Source organism: Sciurus carolinensis, chromosome 15 (genome assembly GCF_902686445.1).
Source record: "Sciurus carolinensis chromosome 15, mSciCar1.2, whole genome shotgun sequence".
Classification (NCBI taxonomy): domain Eukaryota; kingdom Metazoa; phylum Chordata; class Mammalia; order Rodentia; family Sciuridae; genus Sciurus; species Sciurus carolinensis.
In genome coordinates this window covers 73,812,082-73,831,061 of record NC_062227.1, presented here as the reverse complement: position 1 = coordinate 73,831,061, position 18,980 = coordinate 73,812,082, and positions in this window count along the sequence as shown.

The window sequence follows — 18,980 nt, the reverse complement described above, 5'->3', positions numbered from 1 at the left end:
TTGAATCTTGCGTCCTGGAGCAACGTGAAATGCAGCCGCCCTCTAGGCCGCCTCCTTGAAACCCCCCTGCCAGTCTGTTTTTTGATTGATGAGTACAGGTTATTAAAATTCAAAGAAATTATTGAGATATTTGTATTCCCAGTCGTCTTGGTTTATTTCTGGTTTTCCATTTGAATTCATTTCTCTATTGATTGACTCGTCCTTTATTGTAGTTTTTCCCTTTGCTGGTTTTAATTTTCATTTTTCATTTCTTCTTCATGAAATATGTTGCAGAGAATGTACTGTAGTGCAGGCTTTCTGATTGTGAATACTTTTAACTTTTGTTTATCATGGAAGTTTTTTATTTCATTGTCAAATCTGAAGCTTAAATTTGCTGGGAACACATTCTTGGTTGGCATCCGTTTTCCTTCAGAGATTGGTATATATTATTCCAAGACCTCCTAGCTTTGAGCAGCTGGGTTGAGAAGTCAGCTGAGATCTGTATTTGTTTCTGTCTAAATTTAATCTTATGTTTATCTCTGGTAGTTGTTATAATTCTATCCTTATTCTCTATGCTTGGTATTTTCATAATAATGTGCCTTAGTGTGGTTCTAATAATTTTGTATATTTGGGGTCCTATAAGCCTTCTGTAATTGATTTTTCATTTCATTCTTTAGGTCTGGGAAATTTTCTGATATTATTTCACTGAAACAATTGTGCATTCCATTGGTTTGCCTATTAGTAGGCAGAAATAATGTTGTCAAAATGGCCATACTTCCAAAATTGATATACAGATTTAATGCAATTCCTATTAAAATCCAAATGACATTCTTCATAGAAATAGAAAAAGCAGTCATGAAATTGATTTGGAAAAATAAAAGACTGAGAATAGCCAAAGCAATCCTTAGCAGGAAGAGTGAAGCAGGAAGCTTCACAATACCAGACCTTAAACTATATTACAGAACAATAGTAACAAAAATGTCATGGTATTGGCACCAAAATAGACATGTAGACCAATGGTACAGAATAGAAGACACAGAGACAAGCCCACATAAATATAGTTATCTCATATTAGACAAAGGTTCCAGAAATATACATTGGAGAAAAAAAATAGCCTCTTCAAAAAAATGGTGCTGGAAAAACTGGAAATCCATGTGCAGCAAAATGAAATTAAATCCCTATCTCTTACCCTGCACAAAAATCAACTCAAAATGTATCAAGGACTCAGGCATCAGATTAGAGTCCTTTCGCCTAATAGAAGAAAAGTAGCCCCAAATCTTCATCATGTCAGCTTAGGAACCAAATTCCTTAACAAGACTCCTAAAGCACCAGAACTAAAATCAAGAATTATCAAGCACGGTGGAATCAAAATAAAAAGCTTCTTCATAGCAAAGGAAACAATCGAGAATGTAAAGAGAGAAGCTACCGAATGGGAGAGAGTCTTTGTAGCCTACCAGATAGAGTACTAATCTCCAGGATATATAAAGAACTCAGAAAACTTAACACCATAAAAACAAATAACCCCATCAATAAATGGACTAAGGAACTGAACAGACACTTCACAGATGAAAAATAACAATCTGTCAATAAATACATGAAAAAAATTCAACATCTCTAGCAATTAGAGAAATTCAAATCAAAACTACACTGAGATTCCATCTCACTCCAGTCAGAATGGCAATTATGAAGAATACAAGCAACAATAAATGTTAGCAAGGATGCAAGGAAAAAGGTACACTCATACATTGCTGGTGGGACTGCAAATTGGTGCAACCACTCTGGAAAGCAGTGAGATTCCTCAGAAAACCATTGGAATGGAACCACCATTTGACCCAGCTATCCCACTCCTCAGTTTATACCCAAAGGAATTACAATCAGCATATTACAGTGACACTGCCACATCAATTTTTATAGCAGCTCAATTCACGACAGCTAAACTATGAAATCAGCCTAGGTGCCCTTCAACAAGTAAGTAGAAAAAGAAAATATGATATATTTAAACAATGGAATATTACTCAGACATAAAGAGAAATTAAATTATGGCACTGGAGACTCTCATGCTAAGTGAAATAAGCCAATCCCAAAGGGCCAGAAGCCAAATGTTTTCTCTGATATGCAGATGCTAAATCACAGTGGGAGAGGTAGGAAAGAAAGAAGTACTTTGGATTTGACAAAGTGGAATAAAGAGAAGGGAGGAGGAATGGGAATAGGAAAGATAGTAAAACGAATCAGACATTAACTTCTTACGTGGATAAATGAGTATATGACCAATGTAATCTCACATCATGTACAACCAGAAGAATGGGAAGTTATACTCATTATATATATATAATATGTCAAATAAATTCTACTGTCATATATAACTAATAAGAACAAACAACAAAAAATGCTGCTACAAAGTTATGATGATTTTATAAAATATTTCCTTTTATATTTGTGATAGTTTCTGTATTTCCCAGGATTTTTACATTTATTTACATCATTTTTATTAAAATAATCAAAATTTTTGTCATTTAAAATATAAGAATTTTTCCAACAGCCAATTTTCATTTTGAGTATACTTAATCAATTTTCTAATATTGATATTTTTAAGATTTGTGAAAGTCCACTAGACATTTTAGTGGAATTTTAAGCTATATTCATCAAAGAGTTTGCTGTATGCATAAAATGGAATCTAAATACCACTTAGTTAAAACCTAAAAAAACTTCTCTGAATGGCATCTGTATTTCTATTGAATAAATTGAAGATAAAAACCTGAATTATTGCTGTATTTACAAATACCCATAATATCTCAGAGACTGAGGAAAAAGTATTGATGATGAAGAATTTTGAAAAGCTGGAGGTCATTATGGGGCTGGGATTTTAGGTAGAGAATTTATTTTAAATGAAAGATCTCCTCGAGAGTGCAGGGTTTCAGCTGTGCATAGAAGATACACTGTTTGCCCTGAGAATGACTCATAGCAGAACACTGCATTGCTTTTCAAAATCATTTTATTAGATAACAATGATTTTAATGAAAGAACATCCCACAGAAAAGCAGGCCAACCTCACAAAATAATCCCCAACCATACACTTCAACCTGGAAATAGACAAGGGTTCTTTGCCTTAACTTATCCCTCATTAGTGTTCCTTCAACACGACAGACATGCAAAATGATGCTCCTCAAATGACTCAGAAACAGTTTGCATCTATGGTAACAACTTTCAAAGGTAAAATTAGAAAAATTAATCCACAGATAATTCTCAAACATTATTACAGACTGTACAACAGATACCAGCCTCTGTCCTGAAATATTTGGTAAGAGTTTATATGTAACAAATTGCTCTATAATCTCACTGTTTTCTCAAGACAAAAAATATTTAACTAAATATTTAATAATTGAATTTCTGCTTTCCCTTGACCTGTGAAATACTTGTAAAATGATAATTACTCGAAAATCAAGCCATAAAGAGTAAAAAGTGATATGTAAAGCACACGTAGACGGAAACCTCGGTGTAAGAATGTAGAGGCAGAGATGGAGCTGGCACTGGAGCCTAAGACAGATGCCTGTGCTCTTCACTTGATAATGGATGGTATCTCCTGTAATTTTTCCATGTGGATGTGCTTTTGCATTCTCATTGAATGTGTGTGCTCTTTGAGGGATGTGATGTCTTATGACTCTTAATTTCCTATAGCGTCGGGCGTCTTTCAGTGCTGGGGTTGAAGCTCAGTGGTGGAGGGCTTGCTGAACACATGCAAGACCCCGGGTTCCAACCCTGGCACTGCAAATAAATAAATAAATAAATAGATTAAAGGAGTCTTCAACATAGTGTAGGGTTGAAAGAGATAATTTTGACAGACTGATATATCTTATCTGTCCTTAAAAAGACAGCCTATCTTAATGCCTTAAACAGTCATTTATACATTTTGTTGTTAATGACTGAGGAAAAGTGCCACACATAGAAAGAAAACAGAGATAATAGAACCTTGGTTTTCTACATTCTTGCATCCTAATTCTACTCGTTTTCACTTTAGAATTTCAATTTCAATGTCATTTTTAGTATTTATAACATAATCTCATGGCCATTAGTGGAAAATTATGTTGTATGAAGATTTAAAATCATCCAAGAAAATCAGCTGTCATACGGTTAACAGAGGTGTGGCAAATAAATACCTATTCACAACAAAAAAATCAAAATGAAATCTGGAGTGGGAAAAGTCCTCTAACCATAATAGATACTTAAATCGCCAAAATTCCTGATAAAAATTAGTAAAAATCACCAAGGATTCCAATTTACTTTCTCATATTGGGGTGAGTATTCTTTTTACATCATTCATATAGAAGGTGACTCAGCTTTGGCAAAGACAATGTTGCAGCAGTTAAAATGCAGTGGATTCAATATTTGTGATTGTAGTACAGCAAAAGCAAATCTGTGACTATTTTAAGTTAGAAATAGCATTTTAAATTTTTGTTCCAAAACAATCAGCATATTTGCCATAATTTTGAAGACTCTTTCCTTAAAATTGTTCATTGTCAAAAATTATGCTGTTTGTGCAGAAATAAAAGCATTGAAATAATCACAAATATTGTATATTTGTGATAATGAGCAAATTAATGTCTTATTAAATAATAATAATGACTTTTTAATGAATTTGTGAATGACATGGTATACTCACAATTGTGTTTTAAGCATCACAGACTGATACCAACATATCATATTTCGGGTTGCTAATCTCTATATTTATTATTCACTTCTTAGTGTCCCTAAATCAGAGACATTAAAGAATAAACAAGCATGACAGCTTTGGGAGTGATGTGGGTTAACTCTGGTCAACCATATCATACAATGCAATGACTACTGAAAAAATTAAAGTAAAATTGATTTACTATTTTGTGGCTAGATGGTCATTTATATATACATTTCCCTTAATTTTATTTGATTTTTACCTTCTAGTTTACTTTATGTCCAGAATTAGACTTGCACTTAAAAATGGTAGGCTTGTTTGCTATTAATTACATTGACTTTATGAGAATAATACTGAAGGAGTTCTTCCCATCTAACAAGAAACTAGACAAAAATGCAATACTTAAATTTTCAAGGCTTTCCATTATGTAACTGCTCAGGATGTTTAAGGATTAAGGGTTCCCAGGCAGGTACAGCAATATGCAAATCAATAAAATCACTCAATGGTTTGAGTGTATCACCAGTACCCGCAATTTAAATCTCACGAAAAGAACATAAGAAATCTATAGCCTCTACATGTCATCTTTCCTAAATGAAGACATTCCTTGATTAAGGAATTCATGAATGTTCTACATGAAATGGAAAGTATTCTTTTTCCTTCGCTATTGCTGATATTCAGAAGTTAACTGTAACACCTGCATTTTTGTTAAGGAGCTAACAAAGTCACAACAAATATGAAGATAGCATTTTAAGAAATAGGAGCATAATTGGGCATGGTAGTAATTGTAATTAAATTTGAACAAAATCATTAAATAAGAATCCATTTGTTATTAAAGTTCAGTTAAATTTATAGTAATACATATTATGTTATTCATATGTATTATCTTTCTATTCCCATTTCTGAAGCCAAACATCAATTTACTAAAATCTATTGATCAAATTTTTGAAAATATTTACTGACCAACTATTATATGTCAACTCTCTATTAAAATTTTAAAGGGGTTCACAGATAAAAACAAAACAACACACACACACACACAAAAAAAAAAACTTTTACCAGTAGTTTGGAACCAGCTGCAATGGACAGATAGAAATAAAAATGTTACAGAGAACATTTTTAGTGAACCTGAGAGCAGAGTCCTGCAGGCAGACCAAAAGGGAATGGCAGGGCAAACTGTGCTGATTCCTGCTGCCTGAAATACCCACCAGATAACTTTCTCTCCTTCTTTCATGTTGGGAGAATTCACATGGAAATATGAAGCAAGGATAAGGGTAGTCTAAATTCTAATTCTTTCTTTGAAGGAAGAATTCAGGATACAATTCAAAAAACCTACATTTTGCTTTGTTTTATTGAAGTGTATACTTTCCAAATTACTGTTCTATTATTTCTAGGAACTTCCATCTTGTGATATAAGATAACCTTTAAATGCCTTTTATATTGTCCTTGCATTAGATACACTGGATATATTTGCAGGAGACAACATATAGAAAATGAAGGGGACAGCCAGGAGGCGTGACAAAAGCTAGGGAGAGATGAAGTAAAGGTGGGTGAAGATCTATATTTATCCTTGTCTTACTGGCAGATCTAGTTAGATGTAATTTTTTTTTTTTGAGAAATAAGTATACACTTCAGTACAGAAGTTGTATACATAAATTAATAATGATGGCACAATATGATGTATTCCAGGTTATTAATAATAACTGAGTGTTTTAAAGGTGGACAAAATATGGGTGCAATGCAAATGGGAAAAGATCTGAAAATGTTAAAGTACATTGTTTGTTCTTTTAGTGACCTAGACAGTTTCCTCTATTCTGATGCAAAATGTTCAGTGGTTTGTAAAACCAAGAACTTAATGTTCATTTTTAAGTTTTCTTTCCCCTTACTTTATTTGTACAAATAAGTTACCAGTTCCTCACTGCATTTTGTACAAAATGTAACAATTTTCAGAGAAAACAGATAAGCGAATACTGCAGGTAACCATAAACTGTAATTGAAATGAGTCAAATATCAAATAACTAACTTTTTTTTGTCCTAAAGTAGTATCCATACATGTATGCAACTTATACTCGATAATTTCTAGGATCACGGGGAAAATAGGGTAAGTGAATTTGTGCAAGAGGGAAATTAAAAGGAGGTAGAACTGAACATAAATCTGCAAAGGAACAGTGAATGATAATCAGTTGCATAAGGCAAGAATAAGATGGGTAAATGGTACTAATTATACATAATTTGAAAATATTTTTGCAAGCACATGTAGGTGTACATACCAGAAATAAAAGGGAATATGAAAAATTGGAGTTAATCAAAATGAATTTGATTAAAAGCTTTCAAAGAATAAATGTTGATAAAGGTATTTAAATAGGATTCATTACTATTTCTAAGGACAGTGTGCTATACCTAAATGTAATGTTTCAGTATTCCAAATAGTTACTTCACATTTTTTTGCCTTAAATGTTTCTATCTTGACTATAACAAAATATTTGTTTTCATATATATGTGCATTTGCTGCATAGTGAAATCATAGTTAATCTCTTATGCCTTGGGTCAAATTACAAAACTCATGTCCAAAGCAAAGTGTTATTCAATATAGCACATAAAATCTGGGATGCAAGCATTACTATATATACTTACTACTAAAATTATCATATAATTATATATCTGAACATGTATCATATTTAATTTATTGGACAATTTCAGCTTAAATAACAGTGTTATTCAAAAAGAATTTATAAGGCATAATGCATTTAGAAAATAATTTCAATTCATTTATGAATTATTATATGCTAGAGGATGTTCTGTTATTAACAAATATGAAAACATCTAATCCTTCAAACCACCCTGGTACTATTATATAACCATTTTACAAATGAAGAACTTTAGCTAAAAATAAATTAGATGTTCTCAAGGATATGCTGCAAGTATGTGGGAAAGATGGGATTAGAAACCAGGCAGAAAAACAACAAAGGTAATTAACACAATTGGATGGAGTAGATTTTACCCAGGTAAGTTTAAGAATGGCATAAGAACAGGTAATTCTCCACCCAAATCACATTTCCAACTTTGACTCAAAAAACATGAATTAATGTTTTTCTAATATGGTATGAGCAAATATTTTTAAATGAAGAATTATGTAATATAAACACAGAAATATTTATGACTCCAAATGTATAGAAATTCTTCTTTACATTTGATTTATTTTGTCTCAAAAACCCTCTTGGCTATATTCTTCCCACTAGCAATAAGTAATATCCAAAGAACTTGAAAGATAGAGAAATAAGTGTCCTTTAAAGATTTATTACTGATATTGTATCTTTGTTTACAATTGAAACACAGGCAGTCTATGACTTTCATAGCAATAAATATGCTAAATATTTCTTATTTCCTAATATATTTTATGAAAAACTCTCATTCTGACAGCTTAAAAGTAACCTAAATTTCTCATTTTCAAATTTAATAAGGAAAACAGCCATGGTTGATGGATTTACATGATGTAAGATTTGCTAAAAAGTAATGAAATTATACATCATGGTGGTTTAATTTTCTCTTACTAGAAGGAAATGCACATATGTAATCACAAAATATTTTTATTCTTAGGCAAGTTAATAATTTTAAAACTGCTTATAATTTGTTCTTTAGTATTATCAATAATTATGTACTTCTGAAATTATTGATTAAAAACAAGGTCAGTTATCAAAAATGTTTTGTAATACAAATTGATAATGAAGTATGAATGATATCTTAAAATACCAAGAACAGTTTTTTTCAACCTGTGAAGTCAGAGGAAGAAATAAGACCCTGAGAATAACAATGACTGAAATGAATTTGTGACAATGTTTCATCACTGTGTGTTATGTTAGTTATGATGTATTATTTAATGAGTATTTGTGCAACTGCTGTGTACCAGGTTTGTGGTAGTTATGAGAAAAATACAGTAATTGAGACCATAGAGCAAATGGTTGATTATAGGGGATCAGAAAAATAAAAAAAAGCAAAAGTGGAGAGACAGTAACATGTTAAACCAGGTGGTCCAGGTGCATTTCCTTCCATGAAACCTCCAGAACACTGGATCAATACAGCTTCCATTAGTAACCTCATAGGAATTAAGAAGAAACTCCAGACATGGGCAGGTGGAGATAAGCAAGGCAGGTGTGAGGTCCAAGTTGAATGGAGCCATGCCAACCACAGAACTATGTGGTCTTCTTCAGGGTCCTGGTACTGGGTCTGATCCAAGGAATGGAGTGAAGATCTGGTTTTTGGATTAGGTCTGGGATCCAGTTGAAAGATGAGTTTGTCCTAGTTTGTTACACTGGGATGGATTTTAATTTATTTTTTATTACAAGCAAATAAGCATGCTCTCTGGAGGTAGAAATCCAAAGCTCAGGCCAATGGGTTTTCTACTGATTATGATAAAATACAATAAGACACAATCTGCAGTCTTCAAATATGTAAAAATAAACAAACAAACAGATTTGCTGTTTTTTCCCAGCCTTATTAAGTATAACCAGTGGCCCATAATTAATGTGTACAATGTGGTGATTTGGGACCTATTTATCCTGATGTATACAACATTATTCAGTCTGTAAAAACAAAGTCTATCATTAGGGACAACATTGGTGGAACTGAAAATAATATGCTATGTAAAATTAGTCAATCATAGAAGGAGTAATGCTGTATGATTCCTCCTTTATGAGACATCAAAAGAGTATGAAGTATAGAAGTAAGCCACAGCAAGGTGGTCCCAAGGGATAGGTGAGGAAGTATGGAGAGCCATTGTTCAATGGGTATAAAGTTACAGTTATAAAAAGGGGGCGAGTTCCAGAGATCTGCTGTAAACAGTGCCTACAGCTAATGAGTAATTAATATATGTAAAATTCATTAAAATGAAGGGTCACCTGGTAAGTAATCTTACATCAAAAAAGGGTGGGGGCATATGCGCGCACACACACACACACACACACGCACACAAAAACACTTTTGAATATGATAAATGTGTTTATTACCTGAATTATAGAGAAACAAAAATATTAATTCTTGAGCTACCAAATAAAGTGAAGGATATCTGGCATTTCTCTATAGTGTTCTTACGCTTGCATGTGAATCTACAATTATCTCAAAATAAAAATTAAAATAATATATGTGTTGAATTGTGAAGGTATTCCAATGGTGCACCAGAGAAGCTCAGAATTTCCCACAACAGTTAGAAAGCCACTACTTTCAGGCCAACCATTGAATTTTTACTTAGAAATATAACATGATTTTAATGGCCAATTGGTGATTTAGAGATTAAAGTTTTATAGAAATAGAATACAAAAAATGTGTGAGATTAGGTTAATGCAAGTTGGAAAATTGTGACTGAAAATCAGAATTCAGATAAAAAGAAGCAAGTTATTTCCCATTATATTTAACTGTGAAAATATAAGAAATTTTTCTGCACTAATGTGAATCAAAAGTTATGAGTTGAAAGAACATTAATAGATTATATTTTTTTAAATACTTCTATGTTAATTCACACAGGAATATGTAAAATATAGAAGTTGCTCACAATATTTATACATAAATCTTTCACAGTCAGAAATTATATATCTTTTTCAAGAAATTATGTACTTCCTGACATTATTCCATAGCCTTACTAAATATTAGTGCACAGGTTTAAAAATCTATCAATAAACATTGCCCATCATCGAAGAACTCAAAAATTTCAACTTAAATGAGAAGATAACTCACAGACACTTATACAGGAATGTCATAGATTTTGGAAAGATCTGACATAGGTTTCAAAAAAGTCATCATTTTAAAAAATAGTCTAACAAGCAATTAAAAACACACCTAAGCAAATAAGAAAACTCCTAACGAGAAGTAAAAATTCTCAAAAGAAAATAAAAGATATAATGAAGAATCAAACAAATTTTAAAAGTGAAAAGTCTAACTAAACAAAAACATAATGTATGGGCTCAATAGTAAAACTGAGTAGACAAACAGAAAATATGGTTACTTCAAGACAGAATCAAAGAAATCACCCAAAACACAACTAAGAGAAAAGAGAAAAGGGATGAACACAGCCTTTGCAATTTGTAGGATTAGTACAAAAGTCTAATATTCATGTCATTCAATTCCTAGAATGGAAGAAGAAAAAAGCTACAGTTGGAAAAGTAGTAGAAGAAATTAACAGCAATCAATTTACAGATTCAAGAAGGTAAGCCAACAGCAACAAGACAAACTCAAAGCAATTTAAGACACATCATAGTAAAACTCATGAAAAATAAAAACAGAAGAATCTCAAAAGTAACTAGAGAAGGTCACCTCTTCTCTACAAGGGGATGAATCTTAAATTCCTCATAAAAAGCCATGAGAGTTAAGGGGGTTTTCTCAATGCTTCTCAAGTGCTGGGAAGAGGGAGGGGGAAAAAAAAGAATTCCATAGCAAGCAGAATTTTCTTTTAGAATGAAAAGAAAATGACATGCTTAGATGAAGAACTGAGAAAATTTGTGACCAGATCCGTGTCAAAAGAATGACTAAAGGAAGTTCTCTAACAGACAGAATAATGAATCCTGTAACATCAAGAAAGTAAAGAGAAGTAAAGAGGGGGGTAAATACCACAGACCCCTTCTCTTTTTGGAGTTTTTCCATATTATGTCTCATGAGTAAGCAGATACCATGGTACTTCTGATATGGTTCTCCATGTACAGAGAAAATACCTAAAACAGTTGTATTATATAGGGGAAGAATAATGAGAGGCTTTTTGTACCACTTGCCCTGGTCAAAAGGAAACACCCGTAAACTATATTTTGTCTACAGAGTGATTTTACTAGATTGTATCACATTGTTTTTCAAATGAGGAAAGGTTTGTTCTCCAAATGAGGAAAGTTTCCATTTCTCCACATTCTTATCACACCTATACTATTTTACTTTTTAATTTTCACAACCCAGTAAGTCAGAAGGAGTTGCATAATCATTTTAATATGAACAACCCAGATGACCAATGAAGTCGTGCATCTTTTCGTGTGTTGATGAGCTATGTTAATTTCCTCTGAGGCAGATGGCTGTTGATCATTCCATATAAAACATGATAAAAGGGTATTTCTTTATAACATGAATAAGAGGAACATGCTGTTAGTTCTAGGATCTGAGAAATAAGTTTGGAGTTAAGAATTGATATGAAGTCCATGTATTCCTCGACACCAGATCACTGGACCTCAAACCTAAGTTCATAGAGACATCAAAATTTTCCTGATAAAAATAATAGTTATTTCAGGATATATTTCCTGCTTGCTAATTGATTTCTAAATCTCCTATTTATACTAACGTGTGTGATTAGTAATCCTGAAGAAAATAAAGAGCTTGAGTCTTGGGACGGTGCTACCGCCGGGAAGAGAGAGGCATGAAAAATCGTCTGAGCATGACCATGGAAAGACGTGGTTAGGTTGGTTGTAAAATCATGTTCCAAATACATGCTTTTTACCAGAGATTTGTCCTAAAAGCACAGATTAGAAAAGAAAGGATAGGGAAAGAATGTCAAGCAAACACTAAGCAAGAGATAACTGGGTTTATCTACACTAATTCCATCCATAGATGATATAACTGGCAATATTAAACAAAAATGGAACTAAATTCACAGCCAATATTCAACAAAAAAATTGAGAAAAATCAAGCATATAAAATAAGCACCAAAGTCAACAATTAACTTCCTATCCAAAGAATTGGAGTTAAAATAAGAGACAGAATAAAACTTTAGATATTCCTAGTAACCTGAGAGATCTCAATAAAGAGAAATCACATCCATAAAATATTAAACTGGTATTTTGGAAATTAGAATTTGGTCATGAAAATGATGAGAGAGGTGAGCTGAATAACAAATTTTTCACAGGGGAAGAGTGAATTTGTTTGATCAAATGTCAAGCCAAGGTACTATCCCAGAATGTACTGCAAATGATAACGTAATAGAAAGAATAAAATAAAATTATATTTAAAAGTAACGGAGGGCATATCAAGAACTTTATCTGACTTACTAGGTTTCTGGCAGAAGATACTTTTGTGGTTACATAATAGACAAAGCAATAGGGAGGAAATTTCCAGAACTGAGGATAGGTATTCCTTCTTGTTCTGAAAGAGCCCTGCAAGTACCAAACGTGACATCTCTGCCACAGTACATTTGAAAAAAGTTGTCACTCAAGAACACTCACACGTGCTGGTTTAAGGGATAAAAAGGAAGAAAATCAGACACATCCATTGAGCCACCTACGACCATGCACACGCTATCTGGGAGAATTGATAGTTTTACTAGAGTAAGCATATGAATGCACACATACCCATACATATTCAAAAGTTAATCACTGGCTACAAAGTTGTAGTCATTAGACAAAACACCATGATAGAACCTGCAGTTAAACCTAAAGTTGTCAGATATTACTGCACATCTGCTAGTTGTTGATCACAAAAACAATAATAATATTCTTTAGGTAGGAGTCCAGATGATACCCAATATGACAAGCGAGCTAGAACAGATGGAGACGGGGAGGGGAGAGGCCGTGTGAAAGCTGTCGTTTTGATGAATAGGGAACACATATGCTGATACCTGGGGCAATGAAAGTCCACCTTTAAACACACACTAAGTTTAAAGGTAATCACAGATGGAATAGATGCAGCATGTTTTGCACATTTTGCTTCTATTTTCCTATAATTTTATCTGGCTAATTTGTAAGAATTTCCTGTAAGAATTTTTTCCTACTGACTTTAGATTTGTAAATACCTTCTCCAAATCCATAAATTGCCTTATAACTTTTACTAAAATATCTTTGACCCAACCTGAATTGTTACTGTTTATTCAAATTGACCCTTTTTTTTCATTTGATTTCTGCTTTTATGGGTTTTAAGAAGTTCTTCCTCATTACAAATTCTTGAAGATGTTCTAGATTTTCATTGCATTATAGCTTTGCGATTCATTTGCAGGCCCACAACAAATCTGTATTTTATCTTTATATGTAGCATGACAAATTTATTTCTAGCCATCCACTGAAGAATATTTTCCTGTCCAGAGTGAGTGGAATTGCAGTGGAATGGAATTCAGTGTAACCGTTGACTGTAGGGACAGATGAATGGAGGGGAGCATCAAGGACATAGGGCCTTAAAAATGAGGAAGAACTATTTGATTCTTTGGTGTAAAGGGAAATAGGAATAATAAAGTGTCTTTGGTTCAGGGAAAAATAATTTGAAAAATCTGCTGAGGCCAGTGTGCAGAAATCAAGGGAAGCAAGCCACAGGATACAGACCTGATGAGAACACAATAGCCATGTAAGTGATGGATACCATACATGTTCCTGAGGGGGAAAAACCAACATGACCTGAATTTTCCTTCCTTCTTTACTTGACTCTAAGCTCTAGGAAGGCAATGGTGTTTGATTTCCTACTGTACATACAGTGCCTAACCCAGGACATAAAGAGAAATGCTCAATATCAAACAATGAATGAGAAAATAGAATTATGAAATGATAACTATCAGTGCATCAATTTCTGAATATAAGCCATGTTATAAAATGATAGTTTAATAATGAGTAACAGTTCTGGGTCTGGAATGAAGGAGAACATTACCACACTGAAAAGCATGAATTTTCTGGATATAGAAATATGTTGAATTGACATGCTAGTGGGTCAATCAGTTACTTCTCGGCTAGTTGAAGGTCAGAGGATGCAGTTAAATATAAGAGAACATAACCAAATATGTAGATTTATAAGTTAGCCATGTAGAGTAAAGAACTAAATTGAAAGAGGGCTCTAGAAAACAAATGAAGCAAGTCTTTATTTGCTTTGCAAAACTGAATCACAAAACTAAGAAAACATTGCTGCAACCTAATTATAGGAAAAGAAAGCAAAGCAAATAAAGAATGGAATCTATGCTAGAACATATTAGAAAAGATCACAACTCTTAGAATGACATTTCTAAATACCAATTTGACTGCTTTTTGGAAAAGTAAGAACTAATTCTCTAGGATACATTAACAGCAAACATCTAGAGAAGGAAATGTTTATTATTTAAGACATATACACCATATATAAAAATAATATTAGCAGTAAAATTTTTAGACATCTTATATCTTATGAAATTTAAAAGTACAATAAATTTATAGAGTCCCACAGAGGATGAATGTGCAAAAGCAAGTAAAATTCTATTAAAATCCATAAAGTAGTATGTGAGTTGGCATCCAATTGTACCTTCTGGAAAACTTATAGCACCATAACATTTCTACAAAAGTGTTATTTTATAAGAGCATAACACCACAGGCACAGAATATTCATATGAAAATGCTACAATGCAATTTGTGGAATGAGAAAATATAAGATGAATTTCAAAGTCTTTTTATTCATTTCAAATAACAATTTTGTTGGCAGAATAGCATGACTATTTTATACTTGCATGTTAACATTTTACAATAAATGATATTCTGAAAATTTTCCATGAATTTAATACATACTAGGAAAGTAATTTGTAGATGAATATTCATAAAATAATTTATTCTAAAACCATTTCAAATAAATTTAGTGTCTTGTTAACAAAGGATGATGTGAACTTTGTATAATTAGAGTTGGAATATTTTCATTTGATCCATATCTACTTTTGATTGAAAGTATAAGATCAAATGATACTATATGTAACCATTTGTTCACATATAAACGTGAATGGTTTTGTATACAAATAAAACAATTTTGAATGAAGAAAATCACTGTATACAAACTTTAAGAATTCTGTTGAGAAAACAAAGCATTCATCATGCTTACCTTCTTGTACCAATTTATTGACTTGATTGATTTTTCCTTCTTATTAGTGCATTACAGTTTTACATAATCATGGAGTTTATTTTGAATTATTCATAAATGCATGTAACATAATTTGCTCGATTTCAATCTTCAGGACTATCTTCTTCCCTCCCCTTGTTTCCCTTATTCTACTGTATTGGTCTTTCGTCTAGTAATGTTTTTGTAAATTGTTGCATTATAGTTCTTTGTAAAAGTGGAATTCACTATGTTATATTCATACAAGTATATTGCATATTTAGTCAATTGCATTCCGTGCTTCCTCCCCTTTCCCTTCCCTCCTTTTCCCCCTCAGTCCTCTTCCTCTGCTCTACCATCTCACTTCTCTTTTCATGATATTCCCTTTTAATTAAATTCCTTATTTTTCTCAAGCTTCTGCATATGAAAGGAAAAAACTGACTCGTGATTTTCAGTCTGGTTTATTTCACCTAGCATGACATTCTCCCAATTTCATCCATCAGATGATATAATTTCCTTCTTCTTTTTGGGTTGAGTAAAACTCCACTGTGTGTAAACACCACATTTTATTTTCTTTATCCATTCATCAACTGAGGGTCCCCTAGACTGGTTCCATTACTTGGCTATTGTGAATGGTACTACTACAAACAGTATGCATGTAGCACTGTACCATGCTGATTTTTTATTCTTTGGGGCCAATACCAAGAAGTGGGAAAGCTGGGTCAGGTGGTATGGTGGATTCACTCCAAGTCTTTTGAAGAATCTCCATACTGGTTTCCAAAGTGTTTGCAGTCCCACTGACAATGCATGAGTAGATCTTTTGCACTACCTCCTCACCAGCAATTATTGTTATTTGATTCTTGCTAATTGGCATTCTAACTGGAGTGACATGAAATCTCAGCGTAGTTTATTTTTTTGTTGCTGTTTCGATTAGTTATTCACGACAGCATTTTGACTTATTGTACACAAATGGAGCACAACTTTTCACTTCTCTGGTTATACATGATGCAGCATCATACCATTCATGTAATCTTACATGTACATTGGGTAATAACATCCATCTCATTCCACCATCTTTCAAATCCCCAAAACCCCACTCCTCATTCCCCTCTGTCCAATCTAAAGTTTCTCCATTCTTCCCTTACTCACTCACGTTCATTATGGATCAGCATCCGTATATCAGAGAAAACATTTGTCTTTTGTTTTTTGGGGATTGGCTTATTTCTATTAACATGATAGTCTCCAACTCCATCCATTTACCTGCAAATGCCATAATTTCATTCTTATTTCATTGTGTATGTATACCACAGTTTCATTATCCATTCATCTATTGAAGGGCATCTAGGTTGGTTCCACAGTTTAGCCATTATAAATTAAGCTACTATAAACACTGATCTGGCTGCATCACTGTAATATGCTGATTTTAAGTCCTTTGGGTATAGACCAAGAAGTGGGATAGCTGGGTCAACTGGTGGTTCCATTCCAAGTTTTCTAAGGGATCTCCATACTGCCTTCCAGAGTGCTTGCACCAATTTGCAGTCCCACCAGCAATATATGAGCGTACCTTTTCCATGCAGCCTCACCAACAATTATTGTTGCTTGTATTCTTCTGACTGGAGTGAGGTGGAATCTCAGTGTACTTTTGATTTGAATTTCTCTAATTACTAAAGATGTTGAACATTTTTTCATATATTTGTTGACCAATCATACTTCTTCATCTGTGAAGTGCCTGTTCAGTTCCTTAGCTCATTTATTGATGGAGTTACTTCCTTTTTTGGTGTTTAGTTTTTTGAGTTCTTCATATATCCTGGAGATTAGTGCCCCATCTGAGGTGTGTGTGATAAAGATTTTCTCCCACTCTGTAGGCTCTCTCATCACATTACTGATAGTTTCCTTTGCTGAGAAGAAGCTTTTTAGTTTGAATCCATCCTATTTATTCATTCTTGCTTTGATTTCTTGTGCTTCAGGAGTCTTGTTGAAGAATTCAGGTCCTAAGCTGACATGATGAAGATTTGGGCCTCCTTTTTCTTCTATTAGGTGCAAGGTCTCTGGTCTAATTCCTAGGTTCTTGATTCATTTTGAGTTGATTTTTGTGCAGAGTGAGAGATAGGGTTTGAATTTCATTTTGCTGCATATGAATTTCCAATTTTCCCAGTGCCGTATGTTTCTGGAAATTTTGTCTAGTATGTGATAACTGTATTTATGTGGGTTTGTCTCTGTGTCTTCTATTCTGTACCATTGGTCTACATGTCTATTTTGGTGCCAATACCATGCTGTTTTTGTTACTATAGCTCTGTAGTATGGTTTAAGGTCTGGTATTGTGATACCTCCTGCTTCACTCTTCTTGCTAAGGATTGCTTTGGGTATTCTGTCTCTTAGGCTTCCAAATGAATTTTACGATTGCTTTTTCTATTTCTACAAGGAAAGTTGTTGGGATTTTAATTGGAATTGCATAAAATCTGTATAATGGTTTTGATAGTATGGACATTTTGACAATATAAATTCTGCCCACCTAAGAACATGGAGAACTTTCCATCTTCTAAGGTCTTCAATTTCTTTAGTGTTCTGTTATTTTCATTGCAGAGGTTTTTTACCTCTTTTGTTGAATTGTTTAGTCCTGAGGGCTGAGCACTGGGACCTGTGGGTCTGTCATGGAGAACTGTTCTGTATCAGGCAGATCAGGACCTGGCATTCAGAGCTTTCTGGCCAGTCATGTCGCTACAAGAACTGGACCAGGTTGGTGGTTAAGTGGTGGTGGGGAGACTGGGTATTTGGGAGTCAGAGAGTCTTGTTGATTGCCAAACCATCAGGACTAGGTTATCGGTGGATGCCAGATTGGGGAGGGAGTTGGAAACTGGGCTGGTGTCAGGTCCCAGCACATGCCACCTGATTTGGCCCTGGGAACCACCCAGTGGGTGCAGGGCTAGTTGGCTGAGCTAACCAGGATCAAGATGCCCTCACACCCTTTTCCAACCTATCAGTCCTCTGCAAGGTTCTCTCCTACCTCTGCAGCAAGATGGTGGTTATTAGCACATTAGCAGGGTGATCTCAGGTGTAACCAAGCCTGCAGGGACCTTGGTGATGATCTTCCGGGATCCGACTCTTGTCCCTAGAGGGAAGCAGAAGTGTCCCAACTTGGTGGTGGCAGGGTGATAAACCTGTAGGTACCTTGATTTTGGGCTTCTAGGCTGGTCGGTGTCCCAAGACACCATCTAAGCTGCCCCATCTAAAGATGGTGATGGTAGCAGCAGAGATAATCCAAGATGGTGGCAGAGGTGTCCCAAGATGGAGGTGACAATTTTCAGAGATGGAACATTGAGGGCAGGCTGTGTGGTGGTGTAGGGTTGGGTGTTCGGAGATGCAGTGCTCTGGTGGGCAGTGCTGCAGCAGGCAGCTGCCTCCTGGCCCTGTCTGATGCCCTGAGGTGGAGGTTACCATTTCAAGGGGGCTATGGTGGCAGCTGCCATTGGTAGATTGGGAGTGGCCAGCACAGCGAGCTGAGTGTGGTTTTGATTTGCATTTCCCTGATTGCTAAGGATATTGAGCATCTTTTCATATAATTTGTTGGCCA